Genomic DNA, 16,340 nt, shown 5'->3' with positions numbered 1-16,340 from the left:
TCCTAGTGATCTGAGTTGTCTGTTAGGTTTATATTCAGTGAGCATATCTGCAATGTATGTAGGTCCTAGGCCATTGAGTGCTTTATAAACAAGTAAAAGTACTTTAAAATCTATCCTAAACATAACTGGAAGCCAGTGTAAGGACCTGAGGACTGGTGTAATATGCTCTGATTTTTTGGTTCTAGTCAGAATCCTGGCAGCAGCGTTCTGTATGAGCTGCAGCTGTCTAATGGTCTTCTTGGGAAGGCCAGTGAGGAGACCATTACAATAGTCCACCCTGCTGGTGATAAAGGCATGAACAAGTTTCTCCAAATCTTGACGGGAAACAAAACATCTAATTCTTGCAATGTTTTTAAGATGATAGTATGCTGATTTAGTTACTGCTTTAACATGACTACTGAAACTGAGGTCTGACTCCAGAATCACACCCAGATTCTTGACTTGATTTTTAGTTTTTTGACCCCTAGTGTCAAGGTACGCATTTACCTTATGAACTTCATCTTTGTTTCCAAATGCAATGACTTCCGTTTTCTCCTTGTTTAACTGTAAAAAGTTTTGGCACATCCAACTGTTAATTTCATCAATGCATTGGCAGAGAGAGTCAATGGGGCTGTAGTCATTTGGCGATAAGGCTAGGTAGATCTGGGTATCATCTGCATAGCTGTGATATGCAATTTTGTTCTTTCTCATTATTTGACTTAGTGGGAGCATATACAGGCTGAACAACAGCGGCCCTAGAATTGAGCCTTGTGGGACTCCGCATGTCATGGACGTCCACTTAGACTTATGTTCTCCTATACTCACATAATAGCCTCTCCCTTCTAAGTATGACCTAAACCATTTGAGAACCATCCCAGAAAGCCCGACCCAGTTTTCCAGTCAAAGCACCACATTTCAGTCGACGTCAGAATTAGTATAAAGTGGCAGTAACGCCGACGGGCGTTCCGTTAAACTTGAGAATTACTCCGTTTTATCGTTTGTGCGACGTCACTCCTTCCCCGATACCAAGTTGCAGGCACTTTTAAAGAATGCCTTGAAAGACTATGTCAAGTCGTAATAGAATCGAGTCAATATTTCCTTAAGATGAAGGCAACATTGCTTTAAGGTTCACGAAAGCTTGCCTTCCCATTAATAGGGAATTTCATTTCCAATGCCAGCATGATATTACCCTTAAGAAAACCTCACAAGAACACCGCCACATGTTACATGAATACGACAGGGATGGTATTCCTGCATTCATTCAGCATTAGCCCAGCGTGAACACTGAATTTCGATTATATTGCATGTCAAAGGGTGGCCTAGGACTGAATGCAATGTCGCTGGATGGGATTTAGGGAATTTACCTGGAAACTCACAGTTTCTCCCGCAATGTCGTGTCGTCCACCCTTCAGATGAGCTGTGGCCTTTTTCCCTCAGGCGAAGGAGACAAGCAGGCGGACGGGAACAGAGAAGCCCGCTCTGTCGTGTAAGCGCTCTCAGCTATCAAAAGGCACCGCGCTGCCCCGTGTGAGGCTCGAACTCACGACCTTCAGATTATGAGACTGACGCGCTGCCTAACTGCGCCAACGAGGCCGGCGGGATGACCGGTCTGAAATGCGAAGCGCTAGCGTGTCGGTGCCTGCCTGCAGGGCGTAGATCCAAAAGCTGCGTTCAGGTCGCAGTCTCCTCTGGAGGTGTGGGTTCGAATCCCACTTTTCCGACAGAACTGTCCTTTGTCCTTTGGCTTCGGATAACAGCTACAGTCTTCAGCGCTTGGCAGAACATGTGGAGCTATATTTGAATCGAATCAACATTTCGTTAGGGATTAAGACCACAAGCTGGGTGTAGCCGCAACGGGTCAGCTCCCACCACGCAAGCGTGTCAGGATGGCCGAGCGGTCTAAGGCGCTGCGTTCAGGTCGCAGCCTCCCCTGGAGGCGTGGGTTCGAATCCCACTTCTGACAGACTTAAGTTTCCGCTACGGACAACAGCTACGGTCTTCAGCCGCAAGGCTGTAACTTTGCCAACTTTGCCTTGTGTCAGGGCATTAACTTTGCCAAAGCACCACATTTCAGTCGACGTCAGAATTAGTATAAAGTGGCAGTAACGCCGACGGGCGTTCCGTTAAACTTGAGAATTACTCCGTTTTATCGTTTGTGCGACGTCACTCCTTCCCCGATACCAAGTTGCAGGCACTTTTAAAGAATGCCTTGAAAGACTATGTCAAGTCGTAATAGAATCGAGTCAATATTTCCTTAAGATGAAGGCAACATTGCTTTAAGGTTCACGAAAGCTTGCCTTCCCATTAATAGGGAATTTCATTTCCAATGCCAGCATGATATTACCCTTAAGAAAACCTCACAAGAACACCGCCACATGTTACATGAATACGACAGGGATGGTATTCCTGCATTCATTCAGCATTAGCCCAGCGTGAACACTGAATTTCGATTATATTGCATGTCAAAGGGTGGCCTAGGACTGAATGCAATGTCGCTGGATGGGATTTAGGGAATTTACCTGGAAACTCACAGTTTCTCCCGCAATGTCGTGTCGTCCACCCTTCAGATGAGCTGTGGCCTTTTTCCCTCAGGCGAAGGAGACAAGCAGGCGGACGGGAACAGAGAAGCCCGCTCTGTCGTGTAAGCGCTCTCAGCTATCAAAAGGCACCACGCTGCCCCGTGTGAGGCTCGAACTCACGACCTTCAGATTATGAGACTGACGCGCTGCCTAACTGCGCCAACGAGGCCGGCGGGATGACCGGTCTGAAATGCGAAGCGCTAGCGTGTCGGTGCCTGCCTGCAGGGCGTAGATCCAAAAGCTGCATTCAGGTCGCAGTCTCCTCTGGAGGTGTGGGTTCGAATCCCACTTTTCCGACAGAACTGTCCTTTGTCCTTTGGCTTCGGATAACAGCTACAGTCTTCAGCGCTTGGCAGAACATGTGGAGTTATATTTGAATCGAATCAACATTTCGTTAGGGATTAAGACCTCAAGCTGGGTGTAGCCGCAACGGGTCAGCTCCCACCACGCAAGCGTGTCAGGATGGCCGAGCGGTCTAAGGCGCTGCGTTCAGGTTGCAGTCTCCCCTGGAGGCGTGGGTTCGAATCCCACTTCTGACAGACTTAAGTTTCAGCTACGGACAACAGCTACGGTCTTCAGCCGCAAGGCTGTAACTTTGCCTTGTGTCAGGGCATTAACTTTGCCAAAGCACCACATTTCAGTCGACGTCAGAATTAGTATAAAGTGGCAGTAACGCCGACGGGCGTTCCGTTAAACTTGAGAATTACTCCGTTTTATCGTTTGTGCGACGTCACTCCTTCCCCGATACCAAGTTGCAGGCACTTTTAAAGAATGCCTTGAAAGACTATGTCAAGTCGTAATAGAATCGAGTCAATATTTCCTTAAGATGAAGGCAACATTGCTTTAAGGTTCACGAAAGCTTGCCTTCCCATTAATAGGGAATTTCATTTCCAATGCCAGCATGATATTACCCTTAAGAAAACCTCACAAGAACACCGCCACATGTTACATGAATACGACAGGGATGGTATTCCTGCATTCATTCAGCATTAGCCCAGCGTGAACACTGAATTTCGATTATATTGCATGTCAAAGGGTGGCCTAGGACTGAATGCAATGTCGCTGGATGGGATTTAGGGAATTTACCTGGAAACTCACAGTTTCTCCCGCAATGTCGTGTCGTCCACCCTTCAGATGAGCTGTGGCCTTTTTCCCTCAGGCGAAGGAGACAAGCAGGCGGACGGGAACAGAGAAGCCCGCTCTGTCGTGTAAGCGCTCTCAGCTATCAAAAGGCACCACGCTGCCCCGTGTGAGGCTCGAACTCACGACCTTCAGATTATGAGACTGACGCGCTGCCTAACTGCGCCAACGAGGCCGGCTGGATGACCGGTCTGAAATGCGAAGCGCTAGCGTGTCGGTGCCTGCCTGCAGGGCGTAGATCCAAAAGCTGCGTTCAGGTCGCAGTCTCCTCTGGAGGTGTGGGTTCGAATCCCACTTTTCCGACAGAACTGTCCTTTGTCCTTTGGCTTCGGATAACAGCTACAGTCTTCAGCGCTTGGCAGAACATGTGGAGCTATATTTGAATCGAATCAACATTTCGTTAGGGATTCAGACCACAAGCTGGGTGTAGCCGCAACGGGTCAGCTCCCACCACGCAAGCGTGTCAGGATGGCCGAGCGGTCTAAGGCGCTGCGTTCAGGTCGCAGTCTCCCCTGGAGGCGTGGGTTCGAATCCCACTTCTGACAGACTTAAGTTTCGGCTACGGACAACAGCTACGGTCTTCAGCCGCAAGGCTGTAACTTTGCCAACTTTGCCTTGTGTCAGGGCATTAACTTTGCCAAAGGCAAGGCAAGTTTATTTATATAGCACATTTCATACACAATGGTAATTCAAAGTGCTGTACATAAAAAGGAATTAAAATCACAATAGCATAAAAATTTAAAATAATAATCACAACAATAAAAACAAAATTTAGAACATTTAAGATGATTTAAAAAAAAGGAAAATGATTTCAAATTAATTAATACAGTAAAATGATTATACATAAAATAGTGCAAACTGTTCGGACAAAGCACAGTGCTCATTCAATAAATGCACAACTGAACAGGTGAGTTTTGAGTCTGCATTTAAATGTGGCTAATGTATTAGCACATCTGATCTCTTCTGGAAGCTGGTTCCAACTGCGGGCGGCATAATAGCTAAAAGCGGATTCCCCTTGTTTTGTGTGAACCCTTGATATTACTAACTGACTCGATCCTAGTGATCTGAGTTGTCTGTTAGGTTTATATTCAGTGAGCATATCTGCAATGTATGTAGGTCCTAGGCCATTGAGTGCTTTATAAACAAGTAAAAGTACTTTAAAATCTATCCTAAACATAACTGGAAGCCAGTGTAAGGACCTGAGGACTGGTGTAATATGCTCTGATTTTTTGGTTCTAGTCAGAATCCTGGCAGCAGCGTTCTGTATGAGCTGCAGCTGTCTAATGGTCTTCTTGGGAAGGCCAGTGAGGAGACCATTACAATAGTCCACCCTGCTGGTGATAAAGGCATGAACAAGTTTCTCCAAATCTTGACGGGAAACAAAACATCTAATTCTTGCAATGTTTTTAAGATGATAGTATGCTGATTTAGTTACTGCTTTAACATGACTACTGAAACTGAGGTCTGACTCCAGAATCACACCCAGATTCTTGACTTGATTTTTAGTTTTTTGACCCCTAGTGTCAAGGTACGCATTTACCTTATGAACTTCATCTTTGTTTCCAAATGCAATGACTTCCGTTTTCTCCTTGTTTAACTGTAAAAAGTTTTGGCACATCCAACTGTTAATTTCATCAATGCATTGGCAGAGAGAGTCAATGGGGCTGTAGTCATTTGGCGATAAGGCTAGGTAGATCTGGGTATCATCTGCATAGCTGTGATATGCAATTTTGTTCTTTCTCATTATTTGACTTAGTGGGAGCATATACAGGCTGAACAACAGCGGCCCTAGAATTGAGCCTTGTGGGACTCCGCATGTCATGGACGTCCACTTAGACTTATGTTCTCCTATACTCACATAATAGCCTCTCCCTTCTAAGTATGACCTAAACCATTTGAGAACCATCCCAGAAAGCCCGACCCAGTTTTCCAGTCAAAGCACCACATTTCAGTCGACGTCAGAATTAGTATAAAGTGGCAGTAACGCCGACGGGCGTTCCGTTAAACTTGAGAATTACTCCGTTTTATCGTTTGTGCGACGTCACTCCTTCCCCGATACCAAGTTGCAGGCACTTTTAAAGAATGCCTTGAAAGACTATGTCAAGTCGTAATAGAATCGAGTCAATATTTCCTTAAGATGAAGGCAACATTGCTTTAAGGTTCACGAAAGCTTGCCTTCCCATTAATAGGGAATTTCATTTCCAATGCCAGCATGATATTACCCTTAAGAAAACCTCACAAGAACACCGCCACATGTTACATGAATACGACAGGGATGGTATTCCTGCATTCATTCAGCATTAGCCCAGCGTGAACACTGAATTTCGATTATATTGCATGTCAAAGGGTGGCCTAGGACTGAATGCAATGTCGCTGGATGGGATTTAGGGAATTTACCTGGAAACTCACAGTTTCTCCCGCAATGTCGTGTCGTCCACCCTTCAGATGAGCTGTGGCCTTTTTCCCTCAGGCGAAGGAGACAAGCAGGCGGACGGGAACAGAGAAGCCCGCTCTGTCGTGTAAGCGCTCTCAGCTATCAAAAGGCACCGCGCTGCCCCGTGTGAGGCTCGAACTCACGACCTTCAGATTATGAGACTGACGCGCTGCCTAACTGCGCCAACGAGGCCGGCGGGATGACCGGTCTGAAATGCGAAGCGCTAGCGTGTCGGTGCCTGCCTGCAGGGCGTAGATCCAAAAGCTGCGTTCAGGTCGCAGTCTCCTCTGGAGGTGTGGGTTCGAATCCCACTTTTCCGACAGAACTGTCCTTTGTCCTTTGGCTTCGGATAACAGCTACAGTCTTCAGCGCTTGGCAGAACATGTGGAGCTATATTTGAATCGAATCAACATTTCGTTAGGGATTAAGACCACAAGCTGGGTGTAGCCGCAACGGGTCAGCTCCCACCACGCAAGCGTGTCAGGATGGCCGAGCGGTCTAAGGCGCTGCGTTCAGGTCGCAGCCTCCCCTGGAGGCGTGGGTTCGAATCCCACTTCTGACAGACTTAAGTTTCCGCTACGGACAACAGCTACGGTCTTCAGCCGCAAGGCTGTAACTTTGCCAACTTTGCCTTGTGTCAGGGCATTAACTTTGCCAAAGCACCACATTTCAGTCGACGTCAGAATTAGTATAAAGTGGCAGTAACGCCGACGGGCGTTCCGTTAAACTTGAGAATTACTCCGTTTTATCGTTTGTGCGACGTCACTCCTTCCCCGATACCAAGTTGCAGGCACTTTTAAAGAATGCCTTGAAAGACTATGTCAAGTCGTAATAGAATCGAGTCAATATTTCCTTAAGATGAAGGCAACATTGCTTTAAGGTTCACGAAAGCTTGCCTTCCAATTAATAGGGAATTTCATTTCCAATGCCAGCATGATATTACCCTTAAGAAAACCTCACAAGAACACCGCCACATGTTACATGAATACGACAGGGATGGTATTCCTGCATTCATTCAGCATTAGCCCAGCGTGAACACTGAATTTCGATTATATTGCATGTCAAAGGGTGGCCTAGGACTGAATGCAATGTCGCTGGATGGGATTTAGGGAATTTACCTGGAAACTCACAGTTTCTCCCGCAATGTCGTGTCGTCCACCCTTCAGATGAGCTGTGGCCTTTTTCCCTCAGGCGAAGGAGACAAGCAGGCGGACGGGAACAGAGAAGCCCGCTCTGTCGTGTAAGCGCTCTCAGCTATCAAAAGGCACCACGCTGCCCCGTGTGAGGCTCGAACTCACGACCTTCAGATTATGAGACTGACGCGCTGCCTAACTGCGCCAACGAGGCCGGCTGGATGACCGGTCTGAAATGCGAAGCGCTAGCGTGTCGGTGCCTGCCTGCAGGGCGTAGATCCAAAAGCTGCGTTCAGGTCGCAGTCTCCTCTGGAGGTGTGGGTTCGAATCCCACTTTTCCGACAGAACTGTCCTTTGTCCTTTGGCTTCGGATAACAGCTACAGTCTTCAGCGCTTGGCAGAATATGTGGAGCTATATTTGAATCGAATCAACATTTCGTTAGGGATTCAGACCACAAGCTGGGTGTAGCCGCAACGGGTCAGCTCCCACCACGCAAGCGTGTCAGGATGGCCGAGCGGTCTAAGGCGCTGCGTTCAGGTCGCAGTCTCCCCTGGAGGCGTGGGTTCGAATCCCACTTCTGACAGACTTAAGTTTCGGCTACGGACAACAGCTACGGTCTTCAGCCGCAAGGCTGTAACTTTGCCAACTTTGCCTTGTGTCAGGGCATTAACTTTGCCAAAGGCAAGGCAAGTTTATTTATATAGCACATTTCATACACAATGGTAATTCAAAGTGCTGTACATAAAAAGGAATTAAAATCACAATAGCATAAAAATTTAAAATAATAATCACAACAATAAAAACAAAATTTAGAACATTTAAGATGATTTAAAAAAAAGGAAAATGATTTCAAATTAATTAATACAGTAAAATGATTATACATAAAATAGTGCAAACTGTTCGGACAAAGCACAGTGCTCATTCAATAAATGCACAACTGAACAGGTGAGTTTTGAGTCTGCATTTAAATGTGGCTAATGTATTAGCACATCTGATCTCTTCTGGAAGCTGGTTCCAACTGCGGGCGGCATAATAGCTAAAAGCGGATTCCCCTTGTTTTGTGTGAACCCTTGATATTACTAACTGACTCGATCCTAGTGATCTGAGTTGTCTGTTAGGTTTATATTCAGTGAGCATATCTGCAATGTATGTAGGTCCTAGGCCATTGAGTGCTTTATAAACAAGTAAAAGTACTTTAAAATCTATCCTAAACATAACTGGAAGCCAGTGTAAGGACCTGAGGACTGGTGTAATATGCTCTGATTTTTTGGTTCTAGTCAGAATCCTGGCAGCAGCGTTCTGTATGAGCTGCAGCTGTCTAATGGTCTTCTTGGGAAGGCCAGTGAGGAGACCATTACAATAGTCCACCCTGCTGGTGATAAAGGCATGAACAAGTTTCTCCAAATCTTGACGGGAAACAAAACATCTAATTCTTGCAATGTTTTTAAGATGATAGTATGCTGATTTAGTTACTGCTTTAACATGACTACTGAAACTGAGGTCTGACTCCAGAATCACACCCAGATTCTTGACTTGATTTTTTGTTTTTTGACCCCTAGTGTCAAGGTACGCATTTACCTTATGAACTTCATCTTTGTTTCCAAATGCAATGACTTCCGTTTTCTCCTTGTTTAACTGTAAAAAGTTTTGGCACATCCAACTGTTAATTTCATCAATGCATTGGCAGAGAGAGTCAATGGGGCTGTAGTCATTTGGCGATAAGGCTAGGTAGATCTGGGTATCATCTGCATAGCTGTGATATGCAATTTTGTTCTTTCTCATTATTTGACTTAGTGGGAGCATATACAGGCTGAACAACAGCGGCCCTAGAATTGAGCCTTGTGGGACTCCGCATGTCATGGACGTCCACTTAGACTTATGTTCTCCTATACTCACATAATAGCCTCTCCCTTCTAAGTATGACCTAAACCATTTGAGAACCATCCCAGAAAGCCCGACCCAGTTTTCCAGTCAAAGCACCACATTTCAGTCGACGTCAGAATTAGTATAAAGTGGCAGTAACGCCGACGGGCGTTCCGTTAAACTTGAGAATTACTCCGTTTTATCGTTTGTGCGACGTCACTCCTTCCCCGATACCAAGTTGCAGGCACTTTTAAAGAATGCCTTGAAAGACTATGTCAAGTCGTAATAGAATCGAGTCAATATTTCCTTAAGATGAAGGCAACATTGCTTTAAGGTTCACGAAAGCTTGCCTTCCCATTAATAGGGAATTTCATTTCCAATGCCAGCATATTACCCTTAAGAAAACCTCACAAGAACACCGCCACATGTTACATGAATACGACAGGGATGGTATTCCTGCATTCATTCAGCATTAGCCCAGCGTGAACACTGAATTTCGATTATATTGCATGTCAAAGGGTGGCCTAGGACTGAATGCAATGTCGCTGGATGGGATTTAGGGAATTTACCTGGAAACTCACAGTTTCTCCCGCAATGTCGTGTCGTCCACCCTTCAGATGAGCTGTGGCCTTTTTCCCTCAGGCGAAGGAGACAAGCAGGCGGACGGGAACAGAGAAGCCCGCTCTCTCGTGTAAGCGCTCTCAGCTATCAAAAGGCACCGCGCTGCCCCGTGTGAGGCTCGAACTCACGACCTTCAGATTATGAGACTGACGCGCTGCCTAACTGCGCCAACGAGGCCGGCTGGATGACCGGTCTGAAATGCGAAGCGCTAGCGTGTCGGTGCCTGCCTGCAGGGCGTAGATCCAAAAGCTGCGTTCAGGTCGCAGTCTCCTCTGGAGGTGTGGGTTCGAATCCCACTTTTCCGACAGAACTGTCCTTTGTCCTTTGGCTTCGGATAACAGCTACAGTCTTCAGCGCTTGGCAGAACATGTGGAGCTATATTTGAATCGAATCAACATTTCGTTAGGGATTCAGACCACAAGCTGGGTGTAGCCGCAACGGGTCAGCTCCCACCACGCAAGCGTGTCAGGATGGCCGAGCGGTCTAAGGCGCTGCGTTCAGGTCGCAGTCTCCCCTGGAGGCGTGGGTTCGAATCCCACTTCTGACAGACTTAAGTTTCGGCTACGGACAACAGCTACGGTCTTCAGCCGCAAGGCTGTAACTTTGCCAACTTTGCCTTGTGTCAGGGCATTAACTTTGCCAAAGCACCACATTTCAGTCGACGTCAGAATTAGTATAAAGTGGCAGTAACGCCGACGGGCGTTCCGTTAAACTTGAGAATTACTCCGTTTTATCGTTTGTGCGACGTCACTCCTTCCCCGATACCAAGTTGCAGGCACTTTTAAAGAATGCCTTGAAAGACTATGTCAAGTCGTAATAGAATCGAGTCAATATTTCCTTAAGATGAAGGCAACATTGCTTTAAGGTTCACGAAAGCTTGCCTTCCCATTAATAGGGAATTTCATTTCCAATGCCAGCATGATATTACCCTTAAGAAAACCTCACAAGAACACCGCCACATGTTACATGAATACGACAGGGATGGTATTCCTGCATTCATTCAGCATTAGCCCAGCGTGAACACTGAATTTCGATTATATTGCATGTCAAAGGGTGGCCTAGGACTGAATGCAATGTCGCTGGATGGGATTTAGGGAATTTACCTGGAAACTCACAGTTTCTCCCGCAATGTCGTGTCGTCCACCCTTCAGATGAGCTGTGGCCTTTTTCCCTCAGGCGAAGGAGACAAGCAGGCGGACGGGAACAGAGAAGCCCGCTCTGTCGTGTAAGCGCTCTCAGCTATCAAAAGGCACCACGCTGCCCCGTGTGAGGCTCGAACTCACGACCTTCAGATTATGAGACTGACGCGCTGCCTAACTGCGCCAACGAGGCCGGCTGGATGACCGGTCTGAAATGCGAAGCGCTAGCGTGTCGGTGCCTGCCTGCAGGGCGTAGATCCAAAAGCTGCGTTCAGGTCGCAGTCTCCTCTGGAGGTGTGGGTTCGAATCCCACTTTTCCGACAGAACTGTCCTTTGTCCTTTGGCTTCGGATAACAGCTACAGTCTTCAGCGCTTGGCAGAACATGTGGAGCTATATTTGAATCGAATCAACATTTCGTTAGGGATTCAGACCACAAGCTGGGTGTAGCCGCAACGGGTCAGCTCCCACCACGCAAGCGTGTCAGGATGGCCGAGCGGTCTAAGGCGCTGCGTTCAGGTCGCAGTCTCCCCTGGAGGCGTGGGTTCGAATCCCACTTCTGACAGACTTAAGTTTCGGCTACGGACAACAGCTACGGTCTTCAGCCGCAAGGCTGTAACTTTGCCTTGTGTCAGGGCATTAACTTTGCCAAAGGCAAGGCAAGTTTATTTATATAGCACATTTCATACACAATGGTAATTCAAAGTGCTGTACATAAAAAGGAATTAAAATCACAATAGCATAAAAATTTAAAATAATAATCACAACAATAAAAACAAAATTTAGAACATTTAAGATGATTTAAAAAAAAGGAAAATGATTTCAAATTAATTAATACAGTAAAATGATTATACATAAAATAGTGCAAACTGTTCGGACAAAGCACAGTGCTCATTCAATAAATGCACAACTGAACAGGTGAGTTTTGAGTCTGCATTTAAATGTGGCTAATGTATTAGCACATCTGATCTCTTCTGGAAGCTGGTTCCAACTGCGGGCGGCATAATAGCTAAAAGCGGATTCCCCTTGTTTTGTGTGAACCCTTGATATTACTAACTGACTCGATCCTAGTGATCTGAGTTGTCTGTTAGGTTTATATTCAGTGAGCATATCTGCAATGTATGTAGGTCCTAGGCCATTGAGTGCTTTATAAACAAGTAAAAGTACTTTAAAATCTATCCTAAACATAACTGGAAGCCAGTGTAAGGACCTGAGGACTGGTGTAATATGCTCTGATTTTTTGGTTCTAGTCAGAATCCTGGCAGCAGCGTTCTGTATGAGCTGCAGCTGTCTAATGGTCTTCTTGGGAAGGCCAGTGAGGAGACCATTACAATAGTCCACCCTGCTGGTGATAAAGGCATGAACAAGTTTCTCCAAATCTTGACGGGAAACAAAACATCTAATTCTTGCAATGTTTTTAAGATGATAGTATGCTGATTTAGTTACTGCTTTAACATGACTACTGAAACTGAGGTCTGACTCCAGAATCACACCCAGATTCTTGACTTGATTTTTTGTTTTTTGACCCCTAGTGTCAAGGTACGCATTTACCTTATGAACTTCATCTTTGTTTCCAAATGCAATGACTTCCGTTTTCTCCTTGTTTAACTGTAAAAAGTTTTGGCACATCCAACTGTTAATTTCATCAATGCATTGGCAGAGAGAGTCAATGGGGCTGTAGTCATTTGGCGATAAGGCTAGGTAGATCTGGGTATCATCTGCATAGCTGTGATATGCAATTTTGTTCTTTCTCATTATTTGACTTAGTGGGAGCATATACAGGCTGAACAACAGCGGCCCTAGAATTGAGCCTTGTGGGACTCCGCATGTCATGGACGTCCACTTAGACTTATGTTCTCCTATACTCACATAATAGCCTCTCCCTTCTAAGTATGACCTAAACCATTTGAGAACCATCCCAGAAAGCCCGACCCAGTTTTCCAGTCAAAGCACCACATTTCAGTCGACGTCAGAATTAGTATAAAGTGGCAGTAACGCCGACGGGCGGTCCGTTAAACTTGAGAATTACTCCGTTTTATCGTTTGTGCGACGTCACTCCTTCCCCGATACCAAGTTGCAGGCACTTTTAAAGAATGCCTTGAAAGACTATGTCAAGTCGTAATAGAATCGAGTCAATATTTCCTTAAGATGAAGGCAACATTGCTTTAAGGTTCACGAAAGCTTGCCTTCCCATTAATAGGGAATTTCATTTCCAATGCCAGCATGATATTACCCTTAAGAAAACCTCACAAGAACACCGCCACATGTTACATGAATACGACAGGGATGGTATTCCTGCATTCATTCAGCATTAGCCCAGCGTGAACACTGAATTTCGATTATATTGCATGTCAAAGGGTGGCCTAGGACTGAATGCAATGTCGCTGGATGGGATTTAGGGAATTTACCTGGAAACTCACAGTTTCTCCCGCAATGTCGTGTCGTCCACCCTTCAGATGAGCTGTGGCCTTTTTCCCTCAGGCGAAGGAGACAAGCAGGCGGACGGGAACAGAGAAGCCCGCTCTCTCGTGTAAGCGCTCTCAGCTATCAAAAGGCACCGCGCTGCCCCGTGTGAGGCTCGAACTCACGACCTTCAGATTATGAGACTGACGCGCTGCCTAACTGCGCCAACGAGGCCGGCTGGATGACCGGTCTGAAATGCGAAGCGCTAGCGTGTCGGTGCCTGCCTGCAGGGCGTAGATCCAAAAGCTGCGTTCAGGTCGCAGTCTCCTCTGGAGGTGTGGGTTCGAATCCCACTTTTCCGACAGAACTGTCCTTTGTCCTTTGGCTTCGGATAACAGCTACAGTCTTCAGCGCTTGGCAGAACATGTGGAGCTATATTTGAATCGAATCAACATTTCGTTAGGGATTCAGACCACAAGCTGGGTGTAGCCGCAACGGGTCAGCTCCCACCACGCAAGCGTGTCAGGATGGCCGAGCGGTCTAAGGCGCTGCGTTCAGGTCGCAGTCTCCCCTGGAGGCGTGGGTTCGAATCCCACTTCTGACAGACTTAAGTTTCGGCTACGGTCTTCAGCCGCAAGGCTGTAACTTTGCCAACTTTGCCTTGTGTCAGGGCATTAACTTTGCCAAAGGCAAGGCAAGTTTATTTATATAGCACATTTCATACACAATGGTAATTCAAAGTGCTGTACATAAAAAGGAATTAAAATCACAATAGCATAAAAATTTAAAATAATAATCACAACAATAAAAACAAAATTTAGAACATTTAAGATGATTTAAAAAAAAGGAAAATGATTTCAAATTAATTAATACAGTAAAATGATTATACATAAAATAGTGCAAACTGTTCGGACAAAGCACAGTGCTCATTCAATAAATGCACAACTGAACAGGTGAGTTTTGAGTCTGCATTTAAATGTGGCTAATGTATTAGCACATCTGATCTCTTCTGGAAGCTGGTTCCAACTGCGGGCGGCATAATAGCTAAAAGCGGATTCCCCTTGTTTTGTGTGAACCCTTGATATTACTAACTGACTCGATCCTAGTGATCTGAGTTGTCTGTTAGGTTTATATTCAGTGAGCATATCTGCAATGTATGTAGGTCCTAGGCCATTGAGTGCTTTATAAACAAGTAAAAGTACTTTAAAATCTATCCTAAACATAACTGGAAGCCAGTGTAAGGACCTGAGGACTGGTGTAATATGCTCTGATTTTTTGGTTCTAGTCAGAATCCTGGCAGCAGCGTTCTGTATGAGCTGCAGCTGTCTAATGGTCTTCTTGGGAAGGCCAGTGAGGAGACCATTACAATAGTCCACCCTGCTGGTGATAAAGGCATGAACAAGTTTCTCCAAATCTTGACGGGAAACAAAACATCTAATTCTTGCAATGTTTTTAAGATGATAGTATGCTGATTTAGTTACTGCTTTAACATGACTACTGAAACTGAGGTCTGACTCCAGAATCACACCCAGATTCTTGACTTGATTTTTTGTTTTTTGACCCCTAGTGTCAAGGTACGCATTTACCTTATGAACTTCATCTTTGTTTCCAAATGCAATGACTTCCGTTTTCTCCTTGTTTAACTGTAAAAAGTTTTGGCACATCCAACTGTTAATTTCATCAATGCATTGGCAGAGAGAGTCAATGGGGCTGTAGTCATTTGGCGATAAGGCTAGGTAGATCTGGGTATCATCTGCATAGCTGTGATATGCAATTTTGTTCTTTCTCATTATTTGACTTAGTGGGAGCATATACAGGCTGAACAACAGCGGCCCTAGAATTGAGCCTTGTGGGACTCCGCATGTCATGGACGTCCACTTAGACTTATGTTCTCCTATACTCACATAATAGCCTCTCCCTTCTAAGTATGACCTAAACCATTTGAGAACCATCCCAGAAAGCCCGACCCAGTTTTCCAGTCAAAGCACCACATTTCAGTCGACGTCAGAATTAGTATAAAGTGGCAGTAACGCCGACGGGCGTTCCGTTAAACTTGAGAATTACTCCGTTTTATCGTTTGTGCGACGTCACTCCTTCCCCGATACCAAGTTGCAGGCACTTTTAAAGAATGCCTTGAAAGACTATGTCAAGTCGTAATAGAATCGAGTCAATATTTCCTTAAGATGAAGGCAACATTGCTTTAAGGTTCACGAAAGCTTGCCTTCCCATTAATAGGGAATTTCATTTCCAATGCCAGCATGATATTACCCTTAAGAAAACCTCACAAGAACACCGCCACATGTTACATGAATACGACAGGGATGGTATTCCTGCATTCATTCAGCATTAGCCCAGCGTGAACACTGAATTTCGATTATATTGCATGTCAAAGGGTGGCCTAGGACTGAATGCAATGTCGCTGGATGGGATTTAGGGAATTTACCTGGAAACTCACAGTTTCTCCCGCAATGTCGTGTCGTCCACCCTTCAGATGAGCTGTGGCCTTTTTCCCTCAGGCGAAGGAGACAAGCAGGCGGACGGGAACAGAGAAGCCCGCTCTGTCGTGTAAGCGCTCTCAGCTATCAAAAGGCACCGCGCTGCCCCGTGTGAGGCTCGAACTCACGACCTTCAGATTATGAGACTGACGCGCTGCCTAACTGCGCCAACGAGGCCGGCGGGATGACCGGTCTGAAATGCGAAGCGCTAGCGTGTCGGTGCCTGCCTGCAGGGCGTAGATCCAAAAGCTGCGTTCAGGTCGCAGTCTCCTCTGGAGGTGTGGGTTCGAATCCCACTTTTCCGACAGAACTGTCCTTTGTCCTTTGGCTTCGGATAACAGCTACAGTCTTCAGCGCTTGGCAGAACATGTGGAGCTATATTTGAATCGAATCAACATTTCGTTAGGGATTAAGACCACAAGCTGGGTGTAGCCGCAACGGGTCAGCTCCCACCACGCAAGCGTGTCAGGATGGCCGAGCGGTCTAAGGCGCTGCGTTCAGGTCGCAGCCTCCCCCGGAGGCGTGGGTTCGAATCCCACTTCTGACAGACTTAAG

The 16,340-nt window shown here is 46.0% G+C and overlaps 18 non-coding genes across 18 annotated transcripts; 9 read left to right on the top strand and 9 right to left on the bottom strand.

Moving 5' to 3' along the window:
* Positions 1-1,498: 1,498 nt before the first annotated feature.
* Positions 1,499-1,572, bottom strand: trnam-cau (transfer RNA methionine (anticodon CAU)). The gene has a single exon. It is a non-coding gene; the product is annotated as a tRNA-Met (tRNA).
* Positions 1,573-1,859: 287 nt separating this feature from the next.
* trnal-cag (transfer RNA leucine (anticodon CAG)) lies at positions 1,860-1,942 on the top strand. Its single transcript has one exon. It is a non-coding gene; the product is annotated as a tRNA-Leu (tRNA).
* A 711-nt stretch (positions 1,943-2,653) lies between these two features.
* trnam-cau (transfer RNA methionine (anticodon CAU)) lies at positions 2,654-2,727 on the bottom strand. Its single transcript has one exon. It is a non-coding gene; the product is annotated as a tRNA-Met (tRNA).
* Positions 2,728-3,014: 287 nt separating this feature from the next.
* Positions 3,015-3,097, top strand: trnal-cag (transfer RNA leucine (anticodon CAG)). Its single transcript has one exon. It is a non-coding gene; the product is annotated as a tRNA-Leu (tRNA).
* A 702-nt stretch (positions 3,098-3,799) lies between these two features.
* trnam-cau (transfer RNA methionine (anticodon CAU)) lies at positions 3,800-3,873 on the bottom strand. Its single transcript has one exon. It is a non-coding gene; the product is annotated as a tRNA-Met (tRNA).
* A 287-nt stretch (positions 3,874-4,160) lies between these two features.
* trnal-cag (transfer RNA leucine (anticodon CAG)) lies at positions 4,161-4,243 on the top strand. The gene has a single exon. It is a non-coding gene; the product is annotated as a tRNA-Leu (tRNA).
* A 2,007-nt stretch (positions 4,244-6,250) lies between these two features.
* On the bottom strand, positions 6,251-6,324 carry trnam-cau (transfer RNA methionine (anticodon CAU)). The gene has a single exon. It is a non-coding gene; the product is annotated as a tRNA-Met (tRNA).
* A 287-nt stretch (positions 6,325-6,611) lies between these two features.
* On the top strand, positions 6,612-6,694 carry trnal-cag (transfer RNA leucine (anticodon CAG)). Its single transcript has one exon. It is a non-coding gene; the product is annotated as a tRNA-Leu (tRNA).
* A 711-nt stretch (positions 6,695-7,405) lies between these two features.
* Positions 7,406-7,479, bottom strand: trnam-cau (transfer RNA methionine (anticodon CAU)). The gene has a single exon. It is a non-coding gene; the product is annotated as a tRNA-Met (tRNA).
* A 287-nt stretch (positions 7,480-7,766) lies between these two features.
* Positions 7,767-7,849, top strand: trnal-cag (transfer RNA leucine (anticodon CAG)). Its single transcript has one exon. It is a non-coding gene; the product is annotated as a tRNA-Leu (tRNA).
* A 2,004-nt stretch (positions 7,850-9,853) lies between these two features.
* On the bottom strand, positions 9,854-9,927 carry trnam-cau (transfer RNA methionine (anticodon CAU)). The gene has a single exon. It is a non-coding gene; the product is annotated as a tRNA-Met (tRNA).
* Positions 9,928-10,214: 287 nt separating this feature from the next.
* trnal-cag (transfer RNA leucine (anticodon CAG)) lies at positions 10,215-10,297 on the top strand. The gene has a single exon. It is a non-coding gene; the product is annotated as a tRNA-Leu (tRNA).
* A 711-nt stretch (positions 10,298-11,008) lies between these two features.
* On the bottom strand, positions 11,009-11,082 carry trnam-cau (transfer RNA methionine (anticodon CAU)). Its single transcript has one exon. It is a non-coding gene; the product is annotated as a tRNA-Met (tRNA).
* Positions 11,083-11,369: 287 nt separating this feature from the next.
* On the top strand, positions 11,370-11,452 carry trnal-cag (transfer RNA leucine (anticodon CAG)). Its single transcript has one exon. It is a non-coding gene; the product is annotated as a tRNA-Leu (tRNA).
* A 1,998-nt stretch (positions 11,453-13,450) lies between these two features.
* trnam-cau (transfer RNA methionine (anticodon CAU)) lies at positions 13,451-13,524 on the bottom strand. The gene has a single exon. It is a non-coding gene; the product is annotated as a tRNA-Met (tRNA).
* Positions 13,525-13,811: 287 nt separating this feature from the next.
* Positions 13,812-13,894, top strand: trnal-cag (transfer RNA leucine (anticodon CAG)). The gene has a single exon. It is a non-coding gene; the product is annotated as a tRNA-Leu (tRNA).
* Positions 13,895-15,888: 1,994 nt separating this feature from the next.
* On the bottom strand, positions 15,889-15,962 carry trnam-cau (transfer RNA methionine (anticodon CAU)). Its single transcript has one exon. It is a non-coding gene; the product is annotated as a tRNA-Met (tRNA).
* Positions 15,963-16,249: 287 nt separating this feature from the next.
* trnal-cag (transfer RNA leucine (anticodon CAG)) lies at positions 16,250-16,332 on the top strand. Its single transcript has one exon. It is a non-coding gene; the product is annotated as a tRNA-Leu (tRNA).
* Positions 16,333-16,340: the final 8 nt, after the last annotated feature.

Source organism: Garra rufa, chromosome 1, assembly GCF_049309525.1.
Source record: "Garra rufa chromosome 1, GarRuf1.0, whole genome shotgun sequence".
Classification (NCBI taxonomy): Eukaryota; Metazoa; Chordata; class Actinopteri; order Cypriniformes; family Cyprinidae; genus Garra; species Garra rufa.
The sequence above is the reverse complement of the archived record's forward strand: the minus strand, read 5'-3'. Positions and strand labels throughout refer to the sequence as shown.